This window comes from Phalangium opilio, unplaced genomic scaffold (genome assembly GCF_054372755.1).
Source record: "Phalangium opilio isolate 3A_F unplaced genomic scaffold, DU_Popi_V2 ptg000118l_1, whole genome shotgun sequence".
Taxonomy (NCBI): domain Eukaryota; kingdom Metazoa; phylum Arthropoda; class Arachnida; order Opiliones; family Phalangiidae; genus Phalangium; species Phalangium opilio.
Window position 1 is genome coordinate 587,924 of NW_028324211.1, and position 5,499 is coordinate 593,422.

General features: G+C 40.3%; 1 pseudogene; it reads left to right on the forward strand.

Moving 5' to 3' along the window:
- Positions 1-976: 976 nt before the first annotated feature.
- Positions 977-3,756, forward strand: LOC149622734 (protein argonaute-2-like; annotated as a pseudogene).
- Positions 3,757-5,499: the final 1,743 nt, after the last annotated feature.

Below are 5,499 nucleotides of genomic sequence, written 5' to 3' on the forward strand. Positions count from 1 at the left end.
AGAACATAATTACAGTGTTAATTGCGATAACGGTTCTACCGTCATATACGTTTGAACCAATATATCCGAAAGGTAATATGACACATAAGCCTAACATTAGCGTCTGATTCACTGACGCCATACACATCATGCACGTTTCACTGACGTCACAACAGGATTGTGAGAAAAATGTTTGATTCACTGGCGCCATAAGAAGAAAAAGTGCTGTGGGCGTCCATTGACGCCATATTTACAGGTGCCATGTGCCAGATCTGGCACTGTCTGACGCCAGTGGGCTCATATCGGTATTCTCCATCTACTTATTTTCCTCATGATGTGCCATAAACTTGGTGGCTGTTTTTACAAACTTACCATAAACAGGGTGTATGTCTTTCGTATCCATTACAACAGTTATCGTCTTATAGGCTTTATTACTGGTTACCCTTCCTACTTTTTCTTTTCTTCTATTTCTCAGCATGGTGACTACATTTCTGATGGTGGGCTCGCACAATTGTTCTGAGCTGTTTTTAGCCTTGCAATAGATCTTCTTGCTTCCCTCATCATCATAGGATTCTCAATTGGAGAAACTGAATGGGCAAATCTTAGCTATACCAAAATTCCAACTCTTTCATTAACTTATAGTTCCATTCTTGAGAAGAAAGCAACTGAATATCTTTATATTTTATTTTAAAAACTGATTGAATATTCCACTAAAGGGGTATCTATCCATGGATATAAATAAAACGAACAAGCTTGCACTGCATGAAACTTGTAGAACCTATGCAGCTGGATTATAGTCTCTTCGGACTACAAAATTTGCCTTAATAGGTAACTTATGGATAGCAATATGCATGGCACGCTCTGCTACTTCTCTAGAAACACCATCTAACTCAAAACGAATTCTACCAGGCTTAACAACCACCACAAAACAATCTGGGTCCCCTTTACCCTTACCCATCCTTACTTCAGCTGGCTTTTTGGTTAGGGATTGGAAATCATGAATATGATGCCTGACATCAACTTGATTGTGGTTGTACTTGGACGAAGCAGCAACTATGGCGAAATTAAACAAGTTGCCGAAACTAAACTGGGTCTCATGACGCAATGCATTAAAGACGAGAGTATCGTCAAGAAATGCAATCCCCAATTGATCGTTAACTTGTAGCAAAAGATAAATGCCAAAATGGGAGGAACTAATAATTCGTTGCTTCCGGCTGAGAAACCGATTATTTTCCATCGCCCCGTCATCATTATCGGAGCTGACGTCAGTCATCCTTCTCCGGGAGATCGAATTAAACCTTCAATCGCCGCGGCTGTTGGAAGCATCGATTCGATCCCCGGCAAGTATTCCTCCATCGTCAAACTTCAAAAGAACGAGGACGAACTTCAATCGCGCGTCGAAGTCATTCAAGACCTTTAAAGCATGGTCGTTGATTTATTAAAAGCCTTTTACCGGAACACCAAAGTAAAACCGGAAAAGATTGTCTTCTACCGCGATGGCGTCAGTGAGGGACAGTTCCCCAAAGTACAGGAGACCGAAGTTAGACAAATTCGAGAAGCGTGTCGCCCAGCCCATTACACCGTTATTTGGGATGGTTATAACTTTTCGGCAGATGATATCCAAAAATGAGTTATTATTTGTGTCACACTTTCCTTCGTTGCACTCGGTCGATTTCTATTCCGGCTCTAGTTCAATACGCCCACTTGGCGGCCTTTAGGGCCAAGTACTACTTGCAAACTGTTGGCGACGCCAATTCTTCCAGCAGCGAGGATACGTATGCCGGAGGAGACGATTTTCAACTTCCCCCAATGTCTCCGAGGCCATTAGCGTCAAGGCGAATATTCTCCCCAAGATGTACTTTGTTTAAACGTCTTCTTTATGCAGGCCCACTTTTTATTTCAAAATTTTGATTCTTAATAATTTTTTTAAAACGCGCCTAGACGCGGTGCGGTTTCGTAGCCGTTACCAAATTAACTTTTCTTTTACAATTATGGTTTTTTTATTATTATTATTCTTCGAAATTAAAAGAAACTTGTCGTCGAATTAAAAAATAAGACCAAGCTGGGCATTTTTTCAAGTCAAAATATTAACGAATTCCATGTATCATTTTTTTCTTAAGTGTATTAGTTAATTTGTGTTTACTACAAATGTAATATTTGTAATTTGTAAATGACGTATTTTCGACTTTCGTTTAAATAAACTATTGCTTAATGATAAGCAAAGAAAAAAAATATCAAATTGGCCGACATCATGAAAACAATTGCTTTAAGCCGCGACCCAAGCGGAGCGAGGCTTATAAAGCCTGATGTCGCCACCGGGAAAAAAGGGAGAGCGCCACCGCGGCCAAAAGGAGGTCTCCAGAGCCGCAAGACTCCCACGAGTCCGACTCCCCCTAACGCAGACGACTTTTCTTGGGGGGGGGGGAGGAAGTAGCGAAGAAGCCACCCCTCCAACGTCGTCTGCTCTGTGATTCATTTTTTTAGCGCCCTAAGCGCCCTATATTTCTATTTTTGTTTTCCCAGAGTGGCGCCTCAAGCGCCACTGCCGCTTATTGTTTTTTATGTACGGGATAAAACGGCGCGGCCTGTCTCGATACAGAGTCTCTTGTCAGTGTTCGCGTTCGACCCAGTTCTTTGTTTGCTTTAAAAACGTTAAATGAAAGTTTCTTTTCTGATCAACCCTGTTCCTATCAATTACTTCGCCATGGACCATCTGGTAATTATAGTTAGTCATGGACAACAAGTCCTTTAAACGGGAACCTGGGAACTTCTTAAATTGCTAGTTTGATTTATTTATCTTTGTGAGCCGTGAAATTAGGCCCCCTTTCCTACTTTAAAATTTTACGGTTACAGTGGCATCTTGCAGGATATTACTAGTTGGTTATTTAGCTTTTTATTTGCCTTTTTGATTATAGTTTTTACATTTTTTTATACGGCTATTACCGTCAACCCTGTGCAAATAGCAGATGATATGAAGCGTGCCAATAGCTTTATTCCTGGTATTACTTCTGGAAATGCAACCGCCCGTTTTTTAGATGATGTGTTGGATAGGATCACCTTTTCAGGAGCTATTTTTTGGCAGTTATTGCTGTTCTACCCGTTTTTGCTTCTATGGCTGGTTTAAGCTTACCCTTTTCTAGATTTTACGGTGGCACTTCTTTGTTAATTATGGTCAGTTTATGTTAGGAACCCTTCAACAAATTGAAAGCTACTTGTTAATGCGTCGATATGAGGTAATTATTAGCAAAGGAGTTTGTATGAAGTGATTTTTAGAGACGTTCTCAATATTAGACTTCTTTTGTAACTCGCCTGCCCTTCGGAATTTGTAGGCGACACCGAGCGCAAAACGGCAGCGTGCTACATGTACGTCAGTATTTGAGTACCCGCTCGACGTGCAAATTACCAGTAGAAGTTATCGTTTCAGAAAAAGTCTGCTGATATTCCCAATAAATTTATTATATTGGCACCGGAGAGGCCTTTGTTTGTTATATATTGTTGTGGATATTAGACAAAGGCAAGAAAAGGTAAATAAGCAAATCAAAATAATAAATAATAAATAAGATCAGATAAAGTAATATGTCTAAGATACCTCCTATTGAGCAAGGTGGAATAGTACAGGAATCATTGCCAAATGGTCATATCGTTAGGGCCCATATTTCTGGGAACATGCGTAGGAACTATATTAGAATTCTGCCGGGTGATTCCGTTAGGATGGAGTTAACGCCTTATGACTTAACGCAAGCCAGGATAGTGCACAGATACAAGAAAACCGAATAGTTACTTTAATTATGAAAGTTAAAACATCTGTTAGAAAAAGAAGCGTTGATTGCAAAATTGTACGTCGAAAAGGTGTATTATATGTAATCAATAAGCAACAGCCTAAATTTAAACAAAGACAAGGGTAGAATATGGCTAGGGTATTAGGTGTAGACATTCCAGATAATAAGCGAGGAGAGATTGCGCTTACATATATATGGGATTGGCAGGAGTTCTGCAAATAAAATTCTTTATGCCGTCCAAATGGATAAAGATCGACGTGTATCCACCTGGACGGATGATGAGTTCAAAGCCATTAGAATAGCCATTCGTGGCGTCTATAAAATAGAAGGAGACTTAAAGTCAGAAGTTCGGCTCAATGTTAAGCGACTGGTAGAAATTAAATGTTATAGAGGGATTAGGCATCAAATGGCCTTGCCTGTTCGTGGACAACGGACTCAAACCAATGCAAGGACACGTAAAGGAAAGCCTAAGACCATTGCTAACAAAAAGAAAGCTATTAAATAGCCTATACGTTTTAGTTAGAGTATTTTTTCTTTTTCTACAGAGAAAAGTCTATATAGAACTACTATGAAAAATACGGAAAAAAATAAAGTTAAAAAAAGGGTTGTAAAGGTTGGTAAAGAGGGGCAGGCACATATTCAAGCTACTTTTAATAATCTTATTATTTCAATTACAAATGAGGCTGGTCAGGTGATTGCTTGGTCTTCTTCTGGTAAGAAGGGTTTTAAGGGGTCTAAGAAAAACACACCATATGCCGCTCAAATGGCATCAGCCGATTGTGCAAAAGCTGCCCATGAATTGGGTTTACGACGGGTGAATGTATTTGTAAAGGTGCCAGGAATTGGACGCGAATCAGCTATTCGTGCTCTTCAAGAGCATTCTGTAGAGTTAATGTCTATTAAGGATGTTACACCCCTTCCGCACAATGGTTGTAGGCCACCTAAGTGTAGGCGCCCGTAAATGGTGCAAGTAACTGATTAATTTTTAGTAACTGATTAATTTTTATTAGAATTAGAAGTTTAGAAGAAATTTCCCCAGTAACACGAGTGTTCCGCGTTCAAGTCGGTTCGAGGTAGATTCGTCGGTTTATGGTCTAGTCGGTAGTTACGACTAAAATCCGATTCTTATCCAACTTCAGTTGCCAACTCCGCTTTGCAGTCGGCCGTGAGAACAATAAAATAGAGTTGGCTGATAGTTGTATTTTAAGTCGGTTAATGTAATGAAGCATTAGGTCGGCTGCTCGACTCCTTACCAACCAACACGCGTTTCTATCAAATAAAAGATAACAATATGGGTCTAGAGGTCGACATATCCGACGGCCTACCGATCACACTGAAAATTTCAGATTTAGTTGTAAAGAAGCATCTTCCGCGTTTGAGTCGGTTCGAGGTAGATTCTTCGCTTTATGGCCTAGTCAGCACTTACGTCTAAAGTCCGCCTCTTATCCAACTTCAAATACCAGCTCCGCTTTCAAGTCGGCCGTGAGAACAAACAAATAGAGTTGGCTTATAGTTACATTTTATGTCGGTTGGTGTAATAAAGGATTAGGTCGGCTGCTCAACTCCTTACCAACTGACATGGGTTTTTAGCAAAATAACAACAAGGGGCGAGAGGTCGGCATATCCGACTACCTACCGATCATACAAAAGAATAGTTATAATGAAGCTTCTTCCGCGTTTGAGTCGGTTCGAGGTAGATTCGTCGGTTTATGGTCTAGTCGGCACTTACAACTGAAGTCCG